Source organism: Orcinus orca, chromosome 9 (genome assembly GCF_937001465.1).
Source record: "Orcinus orca chromosome 9, mOrcOrc1.1, whole genome shotgun sequence".
NCBI lineage: Eukaryota > Metazoa > Chordata > Mammalia > Artiodactyla > Delphinidae > Orcinus > Orcinus orca.
The window spans coordinates 100,344,209-100,368,444 of NC_064567.1; positions in this window are offsets into that span (position 1 = coordinate 100,344,209).

The window sequence follows — 24,236 nt, forward strand, 5'->3', positions numbered from 1 at the left end:
ACCATGGTTCCTTTTGTTGGAGAATGGTATTAGAAACCAATATCTCAGTGCAAGATATTTTTCTAGATGCCTCTAGAATGTTATTTATTTTAGACCCTCCTAACTGATAGAGCAAAAAATATAAATATGTATACTAACCCATGCATATCACATATATATGTAAAATATTTCTATATGTAACCATTTGTGTCTTTATGAACCTAAATATGAGTTTATCCTGATGTCTCCACTCTAATTCATTATCACATGGATCACTGTAGCTTCCTCCTCTTACTACAAATTCTCACTCCAATAGTGAGAAACCTGCCATGCATCCACTTGATTGTTGCATTCCTGCAGACATCTACAGCAATGTCAAAGTTGTTAACACGTATCTCTGTGGGAAACAGCTTCATCAACTAGAGTATGGTGTGTATGTGCAATTCCTTTTGCCTTTCATCTTACACTAATTTCCAAAGATATATAGATCAGTACCTTTCCACCATCTTTGTCAGTGTGGTTGTTTCATACATTTTGCATACAGTTAGATTCTCTTGTTACAGTCTGTATCCTCCCCAGGGATCCCCCAGCTTTTAAAATTTGCCTACATTAGGGTTAGCACTTTTTGCTGTACAGTCCTATGGATTTTGATAAATGAATAATGTCTTGTATCCACCAGTACAGTATCATACAGAGTAGTTTCATTGCCCTAAAAATCCCCTGGGCTTCACATATTCATCCCCCTGCAAACTCCTGGCAATCACTCTTTTTTTAACAGTCTCTATAGTTTTCATTTACCTGAGTGTCGTATATCTGGAATCACACAAAAGTATTCTTTTCTTACCAGCTTCTTTCATTTATCAACATGTATCTAATGTTCCCACAGCTTGATTGTTCAATCCTTTCCACCACTGAATAATATTCTACAGTGGGATGTATCATAGTTTATTCAGGCACTGAAAGACATTTTGACTGCTGCAGATTTAGACAAATTATGAACAAAGCTCAGATAACCATTTGCATGCAGGTTTTTACGTGAAAATAGGTCTTCAAGATTGCATTGACTCTTTTCACCCTTCGTGTTTTCATGTATATTAGAATAACTATAATGCCACACACACACATACACACACACACACGCACACACATTTTTATAAGAATCCTGACTCAGATTACTTAAACACTATGATCATTTGGGAAGAACTGGCATCTATGATACTGTCTTGCAAACTGTGATTATAGTATTTCCCTGTCACAGTGTCTGTAGTATATCTCATTGTTTGAGTGTTTTTTTTTGTATTTGTTTATTCTGGAATATTGAAATACTGTCCATTCTTGTACATTGACATTGTTTACAGGGATTTCAATACATTGACATTGTTTACAGGGATTTCAATAAATTCATTATTATAATTTTAATATTTTATAGATACTTTTGGAATTTCTACATATACACATATTATTGGAAAATAAGGACAGTTTGATTTTTTCCATTCCTATCTTTATGCTTTTCATTTCTTTTCCTTACCTAATCGTACTGAATAAGGTCATCAGTAAAAGGATGTATTGATATGGTGACAATAATTTCCCTTGTATCATTTCTGATCTTGGTGATAAACTTTCAATATTTCATCAATAATATTTCACCAAGATACTTACCTTAGAGTTTTTAATATACTCATTAGCAGTTTACTTTTCTTTTAATTCATGTTTCACTAAGATGTATTTTTAAAAAAATGAATATATACCATTTTATAAAAAGGCTTTATATTGACTTTTTTTCCAAATATGATTTCTAAAATTTTTTCTAGAAATGTTTTCTGTCAATTCAGTGAGTTACATGAATTGGTTTTGACTGTTAACATACCTTTTTTTTTTTTCCTGGAAAAACTTACTCATTATTTTTATCTTTTTTTTATGTACTACTAAATTCTGTTTGCTAAATTTTTATGAAAGAGATTTTGGCTGTAATGTATCTTTCCTAAAAATGTTCTCTCAGGTTTTGGCATCAAGATTATAGTGATCTCATGTAGGATTTAGGAAATGTTCTCTCTCTAGTTTTTGTAAATGGTAGGGTCAGATTGAAGATATTTGTTCTATATATTATTGGAAACATTAACAAGACAGGTAAACTGGGCTACAGTTTTACTTGTATAACAACTTTCAATAATAAAATTGATTCCTTTAATTGATATTTGACTGTACGGTATCTTTACTTATTTTTATTTCATGTTTGATAAGTTGCATTTATTTTCTAAAAACTGCCTCTATCATACATTTTGTCAAATTAATTATTATAAAAATATCCATCATATGCTCTTATTTCCTTTTTAATATAGTATGATTGATACCGACCAGTGTTCTTGGCCTTCCCCAGCATGTAGAAATTGACCAGAGGCCAGACAAGAAATTCAGGCAAGGCTTTATTAAGGCCCCTGCTGCAGCAGGGGTGAGCGAGAACAAACAACAGGTTCCCTTGCTTGCTTGCTCCCTGACGGGGGGCGGGGGGGGGAGCTTGTTCCTTATATGGGGTAAGGGTAGGGGTGTGTCCAGGGGTCGGGCCGGAGGCGTGGCTTAGGTGTTTTTCCCACCACTTAGGTGGTGGTGTGTGCAGGGGCCATGCGCAGTACCATATTTTTGCTCCAGGGTCTTCAGAAATGGCTGTTGTTTTTTTTTGTCGTTTTGTATCTTTTGGGTCCAGAATTTGTCCCAGCTGCACACGCACACAGTTATTGTTAGTCCCATATAGTTTTTTTGTATTTTGGTGCTTGAGGAGATGTATGTCCAGGTGCAAGCACCGCAACACTGCAGCAAAGGGTCCCAGGTCCCAGGCCTGTCTCATGATTACATCTTCTGCATTCATGATGTTGGTAATTATATTTTTTCTACATTTTTTCTTAAGCATTTTGCTATGAGTTTATCAATTTTATTAATCTTTTCAAAGAGCCAACTTTTCACTTATTGATTTTTCTCTGTTTTACTCTTATCTTAATGTAATTAATTTCTGTTCTTATATTTATTATTTCATTTTGACTAATTTTTTAGGTTTGATTTGTTCTTTCCATTTCTTAAACTAGAAATTTAGATCATTGATTTACAGTGTTGTAATACTTTTCAAATATATGCTTACATAAATTCACACACTGATAACTACTTTTGCTGGTTCTCAAAAGTATTGATATGTTTTAATCTCATTATCATTCAATTCAAAATATATTTTATACTGGCACCACAGTTTCTTATTTGAACTATGGTTTATTTAGTAATCTCCAATTTTGTATCTAGACATTTTGGCATTTTTCTGCTTGTACTTTTTGTTTACTACAATTATTAGTATAATTAAATTAATATCTACCAAACTTATTTTCTCATCTCTTATATCTTCAGGTGGCATCCCTGGTCCTGAGAAAAGGCTGACTTCTTGGAGTCTAGCCCTTCACTCAGTTGGTAAGTGCCTCTGAGGATGGTTGCAAATACACAGCTAACAGATAATAGATTCTTTCCTTTGGTAGAATTTTATTCCTGTTGGTCTGTGTTCCTCCTGAGGTCCTCTGATGCTTTTACACATATGATTTCCATAATTCGTTCAGCTTTTCCTGCCTATCTGAGTGAGATCATTGACCTGCCATAGACTATTCCAGTCTACTCACATTTGGAAGCTTAATAAACTTTTTATGCTACTCCTCCTGCTTTGAAAATTGTGTCTGTCTTCTATTTTCATGACATACCAAAATGGTATTCATGCATCTTTTTCTGTGATACATCCCTCGAACTAATCTAAGCATGTTCATTACTTTCATGACCATAGATTAAGTTTATCAATTTATAAATAGCTTACAGTAAGAATATTAAATGAATTTATAGAGCATGCTTACTTTTTTTTCCTAGAAATCATTTTAAAGTTGCTGAGTTACTATCTCCAAAATAAATTGTTCTTCATAAGCATTTCTATTGATTGCATGTTTTAACTCCTTTTTTCACTTGTACTTGGTGCAGTATTGAAGGTCAAGGAATGCTCATCATTCTGTTCATCACTTCACTCAAGGGATTTGCATTAGCCAAAGGCGATAACAAGCCATGGGATCATCACATGAGGACTGTGATCTTTCAGTGCATGTATCTGGAGACTGCATCTTTGTACACGCAATGTGACAGTTTGCCCCACTTGAACCATGCAGCTGCCTAGCTACCCATACATTTAGATTTTCCTACATGAAGACCCCTTCTTTCCAAATGTTAACCATATTTTTTCTCTCTCTTGTATAAACACATAATTTCATCCCAAATTTTCTCTTTTTGTCCCGCCATATTTTTTCAGGTCCCTCTTGTAAATTGTTCATCCTCTTTCAGTTCACAGGTGTTCTCTCTTCAATTAAGACAATAATAATCATTATTATTTTACCACCACAAGAAGGTGTGGCTGTCAATAATTGTGAAGGGTGAGAAATTGAAATTTTACCCTACCTGTAGGCTAACAAAATAACCTGCCATATGTAGTTTCGCACTGACACAGTTTCCTGAATCAGAAACAAAGACTTTATCACTTAAGGTAAAAACAGTAGCTGGAGAGTCAACACGATGCTCATACTTGCCCCACCCCTCCCCAGATGTAACAGGAAGGTCCATCTCAAATCCTGCACACATTGTGGGCAGCACTCCTTCAGAAGACCACTGAGCTGGGGCTTCACTATTTTACAGTGAGTAAAAACAAGTCTGCTTTTTGTTACTTAATGCCCAAAACTTAGAGAGGTATGTCTACCTCGAGGTACAGTTTGCTTTTCTCCTTATCCTTGAGGGTGAAAGTTTGGGGCATTAAGGGAGCATGTTCAGTATTTTCACCAAAAGCATCTTTGCTGCACACTTTTCAACAACTATTTTTGCCACGTAACTAATTGGCCATAATGCAATTTTGCCATAACAGATAAAATAACTAGTTACTCTTTGGTTTGAAAGTTTGGTTCCAATTTGTTGACAGTCTGGTTTCCTTTCTTCATTGACCCCATATTCCCATTTTTATATTACATAAATCTTAGCCCTCATAATGGTTATACAGTGACCAGTAGATATGGCAGTCTTAAAATAGTGGATGATAACTATGTATGTCAACTTGATAGAACATACTATAATAAAACTTACTGAAAGTGTGAAATAAAAAAGTGTAAAGCCAGACTGCATACTATAGTGGAAAATAATAATATAACAGTTTGTAAATTCTTTGGTGATTTGAAGGCACAGAATTGAAGCCACATTTCCCATAGAAATTTGGTATGTCAATGAACAGACAACTGACAATATTCCAAGAACAGTGTAGAGGCTTCACAACCCAATACAATGCTTAGTTTACAGATATGCATCCTGGTATTTGGAAACTGATACCTCTGTTAATGAAGAAGTTTTAGTAAAAAAAAAAAAGTGTTATGCTGAGAGAGGAGATGAAGTTATGAGAAACAAATTATGAACAAAAAACTTGGACAGACTTGGAAAACAAGTGCTTGGGTACAACCCACAAAATAAAACCAGTTGCTTGCACAGTATTGCCATGAATCCACACACATTTTAAATATATTAAAATATTTTGTATTTTTGCAATAAAGTCTTTTTAATTTGTTATTCATTTCTCATGTTTTATGTTTATGCCCTTTTGAATGTCCCTCTTTTATTTTCTGTTATTTTACATTTTACAGAAAAATTGCCTTAAGGCCACTGTTGTGCAGTAAAAATGTTTGTGATGAAAGTGCTTGCAACAATGATGTTTACAGCAAAGATGCTGACTATGGAAATTCCCAGACCCTTGAAGGAGATCCTCATGAAGTAAAGACAGATTAAGTATTTTGCCTCTGATCACAAAGGTACAAGTAGTCGGGTTATGACTAAATCCAAGCATTTCTTAATCCTTATTTTCCATTGTCTCCAGAAAAAAAAAAAAAAAAAAAAAAGCAATAAGGTGGCTAAGCAGCCACCTTAAATTATTTATTTTAGTCCTGATTTTTATTCCAATGTTACTTCCTCTTTCCATATCTTCTCATATTCCTGAAAACATTTAACCTTGACTGATTCCTCTCCCAGCAGAAAATCTGTTTTCTGACCATAGAAAATGTATTACTACCCAAAGTCATTCCCATCAGCTTAGTAATTAACATGAACTATTGATGATCTACTGTGTGTATCAGCTGGGGATTTGTCAGCTAATCAAACTAATCTAACAGTGGAAATGCTAAACATACTTGTTCCATTGTTGAATAATTCATAAACATAGCAAAAATCATTTTATTCTGACATCTTACCCATTTTTAACTCCTAAAAGCAATGTTTCTAGTCTCTTCTGGAAGAAATTTGCAGTCAAGGAACCAATTATTCAATTCAATTACCATCAATGTCAGCATATGCTCCTACAATATGTGCTAATTATCAAGTTCATTATAATTTCCTAAGTAAGCAACATATTTAGGAATGTTTTGTTATTTAAAATTTAACATAATTGATGTTGTTATGTTTTTGGTGAGAACTTGATGACAGCCTTGGGGATGAGAACACCTGTTTTGTATCTGACTGTCAACTCCATGTCTTATGGAGATTCATACTTCCCTTCACTTTGTAAGTTATCTGTCTTGCAGTTTCATCCTCGTAATTTTGATGTTAGCTGATTGTACCTTTGAGCCTCTGGTTCCTGCTTTTGAGGATCCTGGAAGTTATACTAAATCTTACAATTACTGTCTTTATTCCCTTATCTGGCCCATCCTATTTGGAAACTTCAGGTAGTTCAATTTGGATTTCTAACACCTGTACCTGAAAGCATTCTGAGTTATACAGAATGTTGAGCCAGGTATGAGATGTTGTGGGTAGAGACGCTAAAATATAGAACAAAGTGATTTGGGGTCTGCTCTGGAGTGTTTCCTTGGACCTTAACTGAGGGTCTTTTCACAAATACACATTATGGTATAGCCTGTCTAAATCCCTTGATCAGATAACATTTTTACCACTACAATATTTAGAGCTCCCTGGAATTATAATGCTGTTATTCTTGACCCTGTAAAGAAAATCTTTAATCCATACCTTTCATGCTTCTATAAAATGAGAAAGAAATTCACTCCATCCCTGGATCCAGTGTTATTTGGTCCCTGGCCTCTTCCTCAGGGCCAGGGAAAGATGGCTCTGGGGCTACCTCTCCTGCTCACATACTTCTCACTGTTGTCAAAGTTTAATGTTCTTTCTATTAGGATTTTTTATAGCATGGATTAAAATTTTGTTTAGCCTAGAAATACAATGTGAAATTCATAAGCTCCATATATACTTTTGAAGAAAGAAAAAACTGTTAAATCTTTTTTCTGGGAAAATAGAAATTTTTCTATTTTTTTGAGGAAAATGAATCTACTGAATTAACTAAAATGAATCATTTAGCAGAAAGAAAAACAATAAATGTCAGTGTAATAACATTTTCTCCAATAAAACATTTTAATCAACTGAAAATCATTAACACAATGAAGGTCACAGAAGTGGTTAGGAGATGTATTCTGGAGAGATATTCAGCTCTTGAAAATTCCCTTCAGTTACCCTCTTTTATAAACTAAGAGAATTAGGCCAACCAGGTGTCAATGCACAATCATTCTTATTGTAGCCACAAGGCAATTCTGTCCTGGAATCTATATTTATTAATAGACAATAGCTAAGCCAAGAGACTCCCACTGGGATTTGTTTTACTCAATTTTTCTTGAGTAAGTAAGGTGCTTTAAAATATTTAACTGAATATATTTCTGAATAGTTTCCTTGTGACTTACTTGACATGCTGCCATTACCACAAACATGGCTCAATTAGGGCATTTTTAACCTGTCAGAAATCCATGGACATGCCTCCGATCAGTGAGTGTCTGCTGTTATGAAAGTAAAAAGCCTGTCCATCAAAAAGTTTACATAGTGCTAAGAACACTTTTATGTCTTCTATTTAAAACTGATACAATAAAGGAGTTTCTTTCCTCTCTTTTGAGTGTAACCCAAAATAGCAAAAGTTGTAAAGATAAATAATTAAGTGAAATTAGGAAACAAAGTTCCATATCAAGAATGGTGAAGAAAACCCCATTAAATACTGACTAATTTGGACTTGAGTCCAGGAGAAACTTGAGCTGATACACATTATCTTGAACCTCAGGAAAAATACCCACTGTCCTAAGATGAGTGTCGTGTCATTGCTTTAAAAGGTCTATCCAACAATTTGTTAAATGAATAAATAAATATAGGGGCCTACCAAAGGCAAAGCAGAGAATGCTTTGAAACAGAAAGAGAAAAAAGTCCAATGCCCATTTCTTATTATTTATGACCACCAAGTGGCAGAGGTGAAGTAGCATGAAGGGGGCAGAAATCAGGATAACAATCACCATACCTGCACACAGAAAGCAGCAGGCTTCATGGGGCTTACTGAAGAAAGAGAATGCTAAGATCTGAAAATAAAAAGAAGGAAAAGAAAAAGAGAACAACAAAAAAACTGTCACTAGAGAAGAGGACAGAGAAAATGCAACTGGAAGCTTAGCAATTCACCTTGCCCCAAGTCTCAATCTGTCTGGCCTACAATATTCTTCATCAATTGGTTGGTTCTCCGCAAAGGCGAATCACAATAAAAAAATTATGAAACAAAGAATTGTCTACTATTTCTTATCCAAGGATGGCATTTGCTATGAGCTAGTGACTTAAGAGAGCTTTTCACTCTTCCATTTTCCAAATGAAGCTATTATAGTGTTTATATTGTTTATTCTCAACCACTTTATATTAGATGTGTTTGGAGGAGGTAAAAAAAAAAAGTCAGGATCAACAACTATGCACAGTGAAGAAGTGTTTATATCCCCCAGAAATTCTGGACTACTTCTCAAAGATAAAAGTAAAACCTCGATGAGGCTTTGAGGTTTTCATCTCTGGAGATGGGGAAATTTTCCTTTATATATATATATGAAAAGGCTGTGCATGAAAATTTGAAAATCTCAGTGCAGGGTGTGAGGGCTCCAGCAAAGACTAGTATTTGACTCATTTACCTCTTCTTACTTAATAGGATTGTTATGTTGCTGGGAGTGACATTGTGCTCAGATTTTTTAAAGTCATATTTGCTTGCCTTTCTTGAAGAAGAGAGCAGCCAATTACATGTAAGTGATAGTTTTTTGATGAGATATCCGGGAAAGTCTTAAAGCTGTACTTATATAATGGAAGTCACCGTTTTCACCCTCCCCTTTACTCTATGTTCCTAACTGCAAAAGAACTGTGAGGATTGACATTCCAGGAGCTGTCAAGTGACTACTAGATGATGTTGACAGTGGAAGTCCACGTTAAGGATGCTAAGGAGAGAACGGGCTCTGGGATCCCTATCTCTGGGATTGCCATATCCACTATGGACTGCTTAACATCAAACTTCATGATATGTGTGTATATATATATATATATATATACACACACACACACACACACACACACACACACACACACATATATATATATATACTGGAAATTATATATGGAGAAATCTATGCATTCATAAATCTTAAGTGAACAATTTGATGAGTTTTCATAAATGTATACACTCATCTAACCACCATACTACAGTCAAGATATAGAATATTTCCACCACCCAGAAAGTTCATTCATGCCCTCTTCCAGTTAATCTTGCTCATTGTTCTTATTCCTAATACCATAGATTATTTTTGCCACTTGTTGGAATTCATATAACCGAAATAGTAAAGTATACGATTTTTGTGTTTAGCTTTTTAAAAACAACACAATGTTCTTTGGAAGATTGGCCTATGTTATTGTGTATATCAATAATTTATGTTTATTGTTGAGCTGCATTCCATTGTATGAACACATCACAATTTGTTTATCCATTGTCTTCTTGGTTAATATTTAGGGTGTTTCCAGTGTTTGGATATTTTGGCTTCTATGAATAAAACTTTTATGAACATTTGTTTATAAATCTTTGTGTGAACATATAATTTTATTTCTCTTAGGTATTTAGGTGTAGGATATACAGAACAATAATTACTGAGCCATGTATTTATCAATATGAGGAACTTACAAAAACTTCTACAAATTGGTTAGTGCATTTTATAGGCCTTTCAACAATGCGTGAGAGTTTGATTGGTCCCACATCCCCATCAATATTTGGAAGTCCCATAAATCTTAATTTTACCCATCTTAGTGGGTTTGTAGTAGTATATTTATGTGATATTAGTTTGCATTTTTCTAATGAGTCACAATGTTGAGAATCTTTTCATGTGTTTACTGGCCATTCATGTCCTCCTTTGTGATGTGGCTGTCAAGTTGTTTGCCCATTTTTAATATATTCTTTGACTTCTTATTACTGAGTTGTAAAAATTCTTTGTATATTGTGGACACAAGTTCTTTGATCAAATGTCTATATGTGTGATTTAAATATATCTGTGTGTGTGTGTAGTATATATTCTGAGTATGTAGCTTGCATTTTTAGTTTTTCAATGGTTAGTTTAGATGATCAGAAGTTTTCAATATTGATGAAGTCAAATTTATCATTTAAAAAAATTTTGATGTTAATGCATTTTGTGTTTTCTCTAAGAAATCTTTGCATTCACCAACATTGTGAAAATATTCTGTAATTTGTCTTGTAGAAGGTTTATAGTTTTAATTTTTTATATTCAAAACTATGATACATTTTTAATTAAGTTTTCAGTGTTGCAGGAAGTCATCAATTATGCATTTTTTATAATCATATCTGGTAGTTTCAGGACTATGTGTTGTAGTGGAAGTAAGATTCTTGTAGATAGCACATAATGGGTTAATTATTAAAATCACTTCTGCTATTCTTTGTCTTTATTTGATTTTTTAGATCTTTTATATTTAATGTTATTATTGATATACTAAGATTTAAGCTTATCATTTTATTTGTTCTCTATTTGTTCTATCTTTTTTCATTTTATGTTTCTTCTTTTATTGTATACAATGGGAAGCCACTGTTGAATTTTATCAGATGAGTGGTAGGATCCTGCTTTCAATTTAGGAAGACATTTCTGGTTCATCTTAGGAGACATATTATGACTTATGGAAGAGTGAAATCACAAACACCAATTAAGAAGATATGATACTACTTCAGTGGTAAAGGATGGAGCATTGCCGATGAATAGTGACAATGAGGATGGAAAAAGATACATGAAATCAGATATATATTAAATGCAGAAAAAGCCAGTTTTGCAAAGGATTAAGGTGGAGTGAAAGAATGAAAGAGAGAGGAGTATAAATGTTTTTTTTTCAGGACCCTAACAAGAGTAGCTGTGTAAATACATTTGGTATTTACTAAAATGAAAGATGGACAATAATAGTTTTAGAACAGGAAAATAAGTGTTTGGATTTGGAAATATTTGGTTTTAAATTCCCTAAAGCATTTAGTGTCAATGTCATATGGACATTTGTACTAGTGAAAAAAGAAGAAAAATAAGAATAATGTGCATATATATGGTGACTGAAGTTATAGGATTGCTTAAGAATACCTGAGAATATACTGCAGGATGAGAAATGAAGAGACTCCAACAATAAATTGTAGAAACTGTTAATAACCAAAGCTTATTAAAGGAGAAGCTGGAAAAAGTACCAAATAGGACAATCAGAAGTAAAAGAAAAATAGGAGATACTGGCAAAGAAGGCAAATGAAAATGCATTTAAGAAGAAGAAAATTATTCATTCTACCAATTGCTGGTGAGTAATAAGTGAAATGAAAGTATAAAAGACATTGAACTTGACAATTTGAAGGTCAGAAATGACAGTGATAACTCCAGTGAAGTGATATGGATGGAAGCAGATTCAAGTGGGCTGGGGAGTCAATGAGAAAATTTCAGGTTCAGGAAAAATGGGGCAAGGTTATGCAGAATTTTTGCTGTATAAATCTTTGAAATGTTGTGCAACTGCAAGATTTTTTAAAAGTGCACTTTGGAGCTGCAAAAAAAAAAAAAAAAAGGGACATTCCTAGTATCAGAAACAAAGAGGCAGTTTAGAGCTACAAAGGAAGGATAGGACTGTGTCATACAGAGTAATGGCTTTAAATACCCATGAAAGAAAATATGTGGCTTGAAGTTAGAACTGAGACACCTGTATAACAGATAGAACCATTAAGGGAATCCAGAAAAAAGTCTGCTTAATGGCTCAAAAAGACAATGAAGCTTCATGATACTCTCAAGTCTATAAGTTAAAAAGTAATAAAGTTTAACATGGAAAATCTAAACTCTAGTCTTAATTGTTAAATTGGTGTGAAGTCTGAATTTATATTGCTTATCTGAAGGTAAAATTTATAAGCTAAGGGATTTACATAAAACTTAAAGTCTGGCAGTGGCAAAGCTGGAGAAACTCCCTAAGTCCAGCCATATAGGATCCTCTAAGCACACATATAAAACCACTTCACTGAATAAGATCTCACAGTAAATAAATACAAGACAAGAAGAAAAAAAACACCATGAGGAAATGTTCATAAAAAATAAAAGAAGAACTAATATACCAAGCACTAGGACATATTAAAAGAATAGCTTAAAAATATTAAAAACACAAAATTACATCCATTATATACCAGAAATGAACATCTAAAAAAGTAACAAAAAAGTAAAAATAGGAGAAAATTGCAGATGAAACATTCATATAATTGGCCCCTTTACAAAACAAGCAGAAGCTGATAAACAGTTATAGAATCAACATTCTTAGAACTGTGAAATCAAATCCAAAATGTATAGCAACCATAGAACTCCTTTACAGAGAAGAGGGTGGCTGAATTTTGGTAAGTGTTGTGGCAATTTCCTTCACCTGCATACCATCTACTATATTCCAGTGCAGGGCAGCAATCCCCAGACGGCACTCTGAGATCCTGCAGCAGCTTGCTGATGCCAGGTCATTAGTACCGATGGGATTTTCTTTTCTTAAATTACCCTAGTTATGCATTTTGACTTGTTTGGTGTTACCCTGAGGAACTGGCATAGAGGTTGAGGTTTGTTGTACTGCCTCTTCCTCCCTACCTTGGGCTGGTACAGCTATCTGAGCAGCAGTGGTATCTGCAAAGGATTCAAAGACCCACTTCTTGTCCCCACCTGGGCCAAGAGATGGCAGATGGAGCAAGGGGTGTGCAGTCCCAGTTTATGCAGGAGAAGGCAGAGGAGGAAATCTCTTATGGAATAAGGACTTGGAAGAGAAAGTGGACCCCTGCTCAAAAATTATCTGAGATGAACTTAGACTTGCACCTCTGGCAGATCTGTGGACTCTGTGCAAGCACGAGGTGAAGACAAAAGAAAATCTGTGGGCAGCACACTTAATATTGAAGCAGTGTTCCAGCTAAGCAGTTAGCAGGACAAGCTGCAAAGAACAGGCAAGTAATATTTTCTTTTTTTCTATTTGGCCCCAGGTACTTAAGGAAATTTCTCTTAGGTGACTGGCTGATCACTGAGATAATGAAACAGATACTTCAGTGAACACACATGAAAGCCTAGAAGGAATTTTTTTTTTTTTGCAAAAAGAGTTTAGAAATGTCTCAAAACAAATAAGACAACAAAAGACTTCAACAACCACCAATAACAAATCCTGGGGAAGAGGAACTATGTCTTCAAGAATTATGACATTATAATATTCAAATATCCACTTTTCAGCAGCAACAAAAAATTATGTCACACAAAGAAACAATACAGTATTTTCCACTCAAAGGACAAAAGATGAATTGACAGAAACTGTCCCTGAGGAAGACTGGATATTGGACTTGCTAGACAAAAATCTTTAAATCAACTATCTTAATATGCTAAAGAGCTAAAGGAAACTATGGGCAAATAATTAAAAGAAACAAGTAAAATTATGTCTGAATAAAATGAGAATATCAATAAAGAGATATAAATGATTAAAAGCAACCAACTGCAGAATCACAGAGCTGAAAGCACAATAACTGAAATGTAAAAAAAATCTCTGGAGGAATTCAATGCCACATTTGAGTGGAAAAAGAAAAAAATCCGTGAATTTGAAAACTAGACAATTGAGGTTATTCAATCTGAGGAACAGAAAAAAATGAAAAAAAGTAAAGCATCTAAAGGATCTGTGGGATATCAACAAGCATACCAATACACATGTTATTGGAATCCCAGAAGGGAAAGAGAGAGAAAAGGTAAAACAAAACAAAACAAAAAACAAAAAGTTGAAGAATTATGTCTGAATAATTTCCAGATTTGATGAAATATGTGAATCTACATATGAAAAAAAATCAATAAACTTCAAATAGGATAAATTCAAAGATATCCACACTAAGACTCATTATAATCAAACGATTGAAAGACAAAGAGAGCGAGAGAGAGAATCTAGAGAGCAGCAGGAGAGAAATTACTTGTCACATAAAAGGGAATCTCAATATGGTTAACAGTCTATCTTTCTTTAAATACAATGGAGATCAGATGGCACTAGAGTAACGTATTTAAAAGCCTGTAGAAAAAGAAAGGTTGTCAACCAAGAATTCTATATCCAGAAAAAAATCCTTCAAAAATAGAGGAGAAATTAAAATATTCCAAGTAAACAAAAATCAATGGAGTTCGTTGGCAGTACATAAAGACTAAAGAGAGTGCTTTTGCTGAAATAAAATGACATTAGAAGTAACTCAAAGCCATATGAAGAAATAAAATATCTGGAATGGTAACTGCATAGATAAATTAAAAGCCAGTATCATTTTAATTTTTTATTTGTAATTCCTTTTGTTATTTCCTTCATTATTTAAAAGACAAATTATTAAAATAATTATAAATCTATGTTGATGGGCACAAAGTATATAAAGATGTAATTTTAACAATAACAACAACAACATAAAAGAGATTTTGTTTGCTATTGAAGCTAAGTTGGTATCAATTTAAATTAGATTGTTATAAATGTAAGATGGTAATTTTAATCCCCATGGTAACCATTAAGACAGTATCTAAAAATACAAATATGCAAAATAACATAGGAAAAAAATCAAATGGTATACTACAAAAATCAGTTAACATAAATGAATGTAGTAATAGAAGAAATGAGGAATAAAAATAGACATGCACAAACAAATAGTAATATGAGAAAATTAAGTTCTTCCTTAACAGTGATTACTTTCAATATAACTAGGTTAAATTACCTAATTAAAAGACAAAATTTGGAAGAATGGGTAAAAAAATGATCCAATGATATTCTGTCTGCAAGAGACTCACTTTATATCCAAAGACACACACAGGTTTAAAATGAAAGGATGGAAAAAGATATTCCATTCAAATACTAAGCAAAAAAGAGCAAGGGTGGCTATACTAATATCAGGAAAATAAAATTTGAGTCAAAAAGTTTCACAAGACACAGAGAAGGACACTATATATTTTTAAAAGGGTCAACTGATACAACAATTATGAATATGTACACACCAAACAATATAGCCCCAAAATGTATGAGGAAGAATTGACAGAATTGAAAGGAGAAAACGTTCTACAATAATAGTTTGAGACTTCAACATCCAATTTCAATAATGGAAAGATCATTTATACAGAAGATTAATAAGGAAATAGAGGATTTGAACAACACTGTAGACCAACTCCACCTAACAGACGTACATGGAACATTCCATCCAACACAGAATAAACATACTTCACAAGTGAACATGGAACATTCTCCAGGAAAACCATATGTTAGGCCACACAACAATCTCAAATATAAAATTTACAAAGATTATAATCATGCAAAATAACTGATAAGGGTTTAACATATAGAATATACAAAGAACATCTACAGCCAAACATGAATGAATAATGCAGAGGCAAGTGGTTATCATTATAAAAATTTTTATAACGTGTTCCCATCACATGGCAGAAAGCAGAATTTCCAGCTGGACTGAAGATGTAAATGTGAAAAGTATATTAAAATAGTTATAAAATTGATATGTACTCAGCTAGGGAATAATTTGCAGTAAACAAAAATCAATATCTTACAAAAGTCTTTGAACATTTTGCCTTAAAATTATAAATTAATATACCAATGACAAGAAAATTTTAAGAAGTACAGGAGAAATTACAAAAAATAAAATTAAAAAATTTATGGATAAAAATGAAATACCTATGATGACTATAAATTTTGAGGACATAATTAAAAATGAAAGTAATTTTTAAAAAAACTTGTGTAACTCAACTAATATTATTTAGAAGGTAATTTTATGTTTAAACTCATATTAGAAGTGAGGAATTACTAAAACAATAGAAATATACAATAAAGTACATGCAACAAATGTATAAGCATGGAAATATTAGATCTAAGAATATAAATTAATTAATTAACAGAAAGAATAAAGAGATTCAACAAAACCAAAACCTTGCTCTTTGAAAATACTACACTGTCCACAGACAGGACAACATATTTAGGCAATTCTTCCACATGGAAAACTGAGTCTAGAAGGATATTAATCAGGAGAGTGATATCTCTATATAAGGTTATCTCTCTACATAATGTTTGTAAACTGAGGTGGCGAGAGGAAGGCCAGTAAGGAGATAAAATAATGGCCACTTTGATTTAAAGTGAGGACAAAAAAAAATCAACAGGAATTGGTGATAGATTTTATGTAAGTTATGTTAAAGATTAAGGAATACCAGGTTTCATGATTGAACAATGGGTACAATTTTCGTAAATAGGGAACGATAGGGGAAGAGTGGGGTAAAGTCTTTAATAAAATGTCACTGATGGACCTCTTAAGTTTGTGATGCTAATAGTGATGACAAGCACATTGGGAAGAAAGGCTGTCAGTTTTGCAGTACAAGACCATTATGTCACTGACGTCATGAGATGGTGCAGTAGTCTTGTGAATAGGCTCTTTTTCTGGGTATCAAGAACTATGGGTATCCTGAGGTTGTTACTGATGCATTTTTGGGGTTTATATATAAGGACCACACCCTATAGATAGGAGCAGATGGCAAGAGAAAACCTTAGACCCTGACAATTCCCAGAGCTATAATCTCCACCCTATATTGCCCTGCACCAGATGTCTATCTTGTTTCTGCCACTATTTTTTAGGTCTCTGTTACCTATAGTTGAATCTAATCATAACTGATAGAGAATCTCCGTGCTATTATTGAAATTTTATTTGAAACTTTTAACTTACTAAGAAATGAATAAAATTTAAGGATTCAAAAATAGAAGAGTGAAATTCACAAGACTTAAACACAGGTTTCTATCCAATTTGGACACTAATTCAGGAATTTTGTAGCATCTTACACAGTTATGCAGAGTCTATAAATTGTAGTAAAACACGATCTTAAAAAATTTTGCTCTGTAGTTCCACTTTTAATTCAACTCTTATCAGTGCAAGAAAATATATTTCTTGAGGCATATACTTCTCCCAACAGTTCAGATTAAAAATCTTGTCATGGATATTTTTATTTTCTGTTATAGCCCTGTTATATGGTCTAAAGTATCTGTTTCCCTGTAGAAGACATACACATGCAATACAAAAAGTCCTCATCCCTAGTGTGTTAGCCAGAGTTCTCCAGAGAAATAGAACGAATATGATATATATATAGAGAGATACCTAGATAGATATGAAACTTTTTGTGAGAATTTGCTCACATGATCATGGCATCCTAGAAGTCCCACGATCTGCTATCTGCAAACTGGAGAACCAGAAAGCCAGTGGTGTAATTCAGTCCATTCTGAAGAATCAGGACACCAATAGTGCAAGTCCCAAAGCCTGAGAACCAGGAACACCAAAGTTGGAGGGAAGGAAAAGACAGACATTTTTAATTCAAGCAGAGTCAGTTTACCTTTGCTCCACATGTTTGTTTTATTCAGGCCCTCCTGGATTGGATGCTACTCACCCACATTGGTGAGGGCGATCTTTTTTACTCAGTTCACCAATGCAAATGCTAATATCTTCCAGAAACACCCTCATAGACACACCCAGAAATAAAGTTTAATCAGCTATCCTGGTATTCCTTAGCCCAGTCAAGCTGACACATAAGATTAACTAACTAAAAACTTTCCCTCTGCTCTCTGAGACTGGCAGTTGGAGGCCTACAAATTAAACTGATTACTAGAAGAGAAAAAAAAATATTCCTAGGTATATGGCAACCAACAAAAGAAGTAGGTAGCTTACTAAATGGTTTAAGCTGGAGTTTTCCATACCTGACTTTCTTGGGAAAAGAGGGTACAGAGAAGTCTTCTGTGGGAAGAACAAATAGGTTTCCTTAGGGAAGATGAATGGGTTTTCAGGACAAACGAGAGTTAAGAAAGTTTGCGATGTTTGTTTATATAGGTAGGGGTGGAATTTCTAGCTGTTTCCTGGTCCTAATGCACCCCCAGAGAGGGGATTTATGTTAGGTTTAATCTCAGTCTTCTTCTTAAGAGTAGATCTGCCCTGAAACCTTATTTCCCAGAAGTTGCTATTTTTAGTCAAATAAGGGGATCTCCAAGAAGACTTCTTTCTGCATCTTTTGAATCTAAAATGTTTTCAATTTAAAGTAATCTTCACATCAACTCTGGGGTCCCAAGTTGGACCCACACTGTCAAGAAACTGGACCAATGAAATTTTGCGCTATTTAAAATAACACTTCAGAAAAAGACACTTTAAACAAATCTCTATAATGAGGGGCCAGCGGTTGATGCCTCAAATTTCACCTCCACTTCTCTGCTTCCTTGAAGCTGTCATGTCCTCTTGGAACAAATTAACCAGATTCTGGAAGGGTTCACTTGGTTGCTACCTTGTTTATGCAAATAGGGAAGTTTAAAATATTTCTACCTCTTTCACTTTTTGAAACATTTATTGCTGTGTAAAAGGAATGACATGGCATAATTGGACCCATTTGCATGAGTTTCCCACCAAGAATGCAACCTCTTATTCCTGAGGATACAATTTTTGGAACACTTCTGAGGTGGCCTTGATCCAGATCTGCTAACGAAATTTGTTTTAAGGTTTGTACAGGAGAACATTTTATGTTACCATTTTCACAAAAATGGGTCTCTTTCTGGAGGAACCAATGTGGGACATAAAAATTTGCCTCATTTGGAACCTTAGCTATGTTTTTCTGAGGCTGACTTTTCTGAGTCACCCCGCACTCGGTCAGAACTGTCAATATTGGAGTAATTGGAGTTTCGCATTTTGTCCTCATGCAGTCCACTGCCCATCCATCTAAATCAACTGACCGAACATATTTCATTTCTACTAATTAACACCAGCATTTCCACCCTCAACATAATAAATTCTCCTTTTGATCAATACTGCCAATGAAACAGTGACCTCATTTTCCTTGGTGCCTCCCTGCAGGCAGGTGGAAACCATGGGTGTTCTCTTTGGATGAGGTCTGAGGCTAAGGTACAATTTAGCTGAGAAGGAGCAGAAAGGTCTCACTTGACAGGTGTAAACAATTAGACAAACTGAAAAGAGTCAACAAAGTTTTCACCCAAATTAGTCAATGATGTAAGCTATTTCTAGACTATTCCACTTCTTTCATTCTATTTTATTCTAAAAATTTCTACATTTCTTTAAAAATTAATGTACATATATTTTAGGCATATTATTATTCTTAAAAAAAGACTAAACACATGCTAATATTAATTGTGTTTATCTCTAAGAAGTGAGTTTTAAGTGTGTTTTTAACTTAATTGCCTGTTAAGTTCTCTATTTTTTGAATTTTCTGCAGTAACATATAACTTTGATAGAAAAGAGAGTCATTTAAAATCATCATATGAAATTGTATATCTTGGATTATACTTGGAATAATAGGATAATTAGATGAGCACTTTAGTAGATAGGATCATAAGTTACTCTTTCCCCCGTCTCTATGTTTTTTGTATATTCTAACATTTCTCCATGTTTTCTTGTGCAATGAAAACACAAAATGTTTTACAAACTTAAAGGTAGAATTATCGATGTTGCTCCACACAAGTTTTCTAGGACTCTGAGGTGTAGCAACAGCGGGTTATGATAACAAGGCTCAGAAGCCAGGGACCAAAGTGTCAAGGAGGAAAAACATTCCTTTCTCTTCTAACCTCCTAGGCTCTCTGACTGGGGACTTGCAAGTCACACTAAGAAAAGAGAGATTAACAAGAAAAAACAAATGCAGTTTGTTAACACGTGCAGCACAATATCCCCGGGAGAAAACTCAGTGATGAGTAATTCAAAGGGGTGGTTAGAGCTCAGGCTTCTATAGCATCTTAGCACAGGGCTAAAATGTGGAAAGTGACATGACAAAGGAAAAGGGGTTTAGACTTTCAGAGGTGGCAAACTGTGAGACGAATTTATGGGGGGAGGAATAAATGACAAGGCTTAATCTAGTAAGGGTTTTTTTTGTGCAGGTCTGTCTTCTTAGTCATATAATTCCCCTGGAAGAGGGAATTTATACAAGTTCTCATTTAAGTTTCTACTTCTAGTCAGATTAAAAAAGCTCCAAGAAAGTCTTCTTTCTGTGTCTGTTGATTCTCTTTTGCTTCCAGCTCAAAATAATCCTTATGCCAAAGAGACATATTTTGTGGTGAAATAATCTGATCCCCTACAGGAGAAAACTTGGGAATTTATATTTTTGGCTGTAATTTCACATCTACTTGGAATTTTTTGATACTTACTGCCCAGAAATCAAATATTCTCTGTCTTTATTTAGTACAAATTCTTTGTCCTGTTCTTTTGTTCTGACATAAAATTTCCTGTAGCCTAATCCTTAAATGGGTTAAGATGACATATAAAATTGAAATAGCCGATTGCAAATTTTCTCCAGGAACAATAAGCATTTTGACCGACTTCACTGAAATACAAAAGGATTACAATATTTCCTAAATATAATAAATATTTTCTGGGTTGATGCCTTTGTATTTCATTTTTAAATAAGAAAGATGCAATCTCTCAAGATTTAGATATGTACATGCCCCCACCATCAAGGAAAAAACAACCCAACCCAAAATTGATACTTTTAAATAGGATTATCATCCAAGTATTCCAGCTGTCAATAATCTTTCTTTATAATCCTGTATGGCAATGATTTAATAACTCCCCAGGGAAAGTAAATTTTTCATTCCATCTACCAATGGATTTGCAGTAGATTGACTCAAGAGAAAAATCTTTGCAATGAAACAAGGTGAATCCTTGTTTGTATGGCGACCCCTATGAGATGTAATTATCAAGTGGGACAGGGCCCCTATCCCCACTGTCTGTGAGAGGGCAGGAGCCTAACTTCCAAAAGTGCCATTTAGCAACACAGACTTTTTAATCACATGACCAACCTGCCTCACTTCACCTCTTCGGTCAATTGTCCTAATCCAACCTCTGTCTTTGAAAAGTTTGGGCTCATTGTTCCTTATTGATTGAATTTACAGGATTCTACAGGATGGCCAATAGAGCTATCCAGATGTAAACATGTGTAATTTTTCCTTAAAAGGGAAGAATAATCCCAATGGTGGTTCAGAGGCCAGCAGGGCTGCTACTGCCTGCAGGCATCCAGGGAATGAGACTGTCACCTGCTCAGTTCCAAAGGGGACAGGGGTGCAGCCCTGTTGGGCCCGGGGTGGGGGTGAGGGGACAGGACCACCCCAGGGGGCTTGGAGAACAGAGCTTAGTGCCAAATAGGATTATTCTAGAGCCTTAAAATATAATAGAATTTGTCCTGCTAAATTTCAGACTTGCTTGGGACTTGTGACCTCTCTTTTCTACCCAATTACTCCCTTTTGGAATATGAGTGCCTCTGCTCTATATGTGCCAACACTTTTTTTAGAATTAGATAACTTGTTTTCTGGTTTCCCAGGTTCACAGCTTGAGGCAAATTTTGACTCAGGATGAATCACAACTCCTCTTTCACCCACACCTGATTTAGCTGATGTTTGGATGAGACCTTGGACTTGGAGCTGATGCTGGGATGAGCTAAGAGTCCTAGAACGGTTCGGATGGAGTGCATGTATTTTACATGTGAGGACATGAATTTTTTTGAAGGGTGGCACAGAGCACAGAGTGGTATGAACTGATTTGTATCCCCCAAAATTCATATGTTGAAGTCCTAACCCCCACTACCTCAGAATGTGATTGTACTCGAACATAGGGTCTTTAAAGAGGAAATTAAGTTAAAATGAGTTTGCAAATGTGGACCCTAATCCAAACATGACTGGTGTCCTTATGAGAATAGATTAGGACACAGCCACACACAGAGTCCATCATGTGAAGACATAGGAAGATGACAATGTACCAGCCAATGACAGATGCCTCAGAAGGAATCAATCCTGCCAGCACCTAGCTTCCATAATTAGGAGAAAATAAATTTCTGTCATTTAAGCCTCCCTGTCTGTGGTACCTTGTTATGGTAACCCTAGAAGACTAATACAATATTTAAGAAGTTCTGATAGTTCATAATATGTTATGTTTTAAATAAAGCAAGTAAAACACTTTTTAAATGCCATGGGAACAAAAATGGCATTTTAGAAGCCTGGACATTAATGCAAGTTCAGAAGAAAATTTTCTGAATTATCTAAGTAAACAGTGAACTCTGAAAAGTCTTATTACATTAAGAAGACTATATTTTCTTTAGAATTATATATTTTGCTTATTAATCTTTTAGTAACTGTTGATTTAATTAAAAATATTGCCTAATATATTCCTTATATACTATACTCTGAGGAATTGCTAAATTTTTACCAACAGAGAGAATGTCTTATAACTTTAAGATGACATCACTGCTTAGCTAATTAATGTTAGTGACATTAAAGATGGGATCCAAATAATTATGCAGTGCCACAGTCATACAGAATGCATCTTCTTCAAAGATACCGCCAAGGAAAAGCGGTATATGACATTATTCCTCAGGAGGGGATGAACTTCAGCAAAGCCAGATTCCTGGTCTGTCACACTAAGATTTATTGGTATGAGAAACTTATAGGTTTACTGGGGAAGAAGACACACATACAGACCTAAGATCCCATGAGCATTACCAGTCACAAGTGCTACAAGAACTGAGAGAAATTGAACTCCAGAAATTGAGTCTGGAGACCCTGGGGGAGATTGAACCACAAAGAGAGCTCTCTGGCTGGCCTCAAATCCCAGGAAGTGAGAAAGGAGATTTGAAAGTGACTTACAGAAGGAAGGAAGGGCAATGCTGATTTTAATATGTGATAATTTATGTTATACTTGGGATGACCACTGAAATAGTGAAATAAAAATTGACTTTTCATATGTTGTTATTAGCATTATTACTTGTCCATCAAAGAGGACAAAATTTGAAAAGATTTGTGTGAAAAGGGAGTGTAAATATACACCAATACAAGATGAAAACCTAAGAGTAAGCTTTCAACAGAACCCACTATTCAGGTATGATATCCTCCACAAAAGGCCAAAAAAAAAGAAAAACGGAAAAAGAAAGGAAGGAAGGAAGAAAGAAAGAAAGGAAAGAAAGAAAGAAAGAAAGAAAGAAAGAAAGAAAGAAAGAAAGAAAGAAAGAAAGAAAGAAAGAAAGAAAGAAGGAAAGAAAGAAGGAAAGAAAGAAAAAAAGGTGTGCTCCAAATTCTGATCACCTGAAGAGAGCAATTCCTTATTTGCATGGATACTTGGATAGCAACATGGACCACAGTTCAAAACTTCAGAACTGGCCAGCAAACTTAGATCTGTTATGAAATCTGTTATGAAAGAGGGGCTCCTATGCAAACCACTAGAAAGCATAAAAAAACACTTGAAAAGAGATTATACTGGGAAATTCCACTGTATTTATAACAAAAATGCCCTCTCATTTCTCACCAGGCCAACTCACACCTCTGGTGAGCTATGTGTGTATCATCACTTGAGCTGGATGAGGAAAGGAGAGAACTGTGTGTGGTTTTCCACGTGCATGCACATGAGAAGGAGTGTGGATATCTTTGTAAGTGTTTGTAACATCTTATGATTCTATTTGTTACAAAGGTTGAACTAAAAATTCTGCCAAGAAATATCAATGCAAAAAATACATCCATTGCTCTAAAACTCTTAGAGGAAAACATAGGCAGAACACCCTTTGACATAAATCGCAGCAAGATCTTTTCCGATCCACCTCCTAGAGTTATGAAAATAAAAATAAACAAATGAGAGCTAATTAAACTTAAAAGCTTTTGAACAGCAAAGGAAACCATAAATAAAATGAAAAGACAGCCCTCATAATGGAAGAAAATATTTGCAAATGAAGCAATACACAAGGGATTAATCTCCAAAATACACAAACAGCTCATGTAGCTCAATATAAAAACAAACAAACAAACAAACAAAAATTTAAAAAGTGGGTGGAAGATCTAAATAGACATTTCTTCAAAGAAGA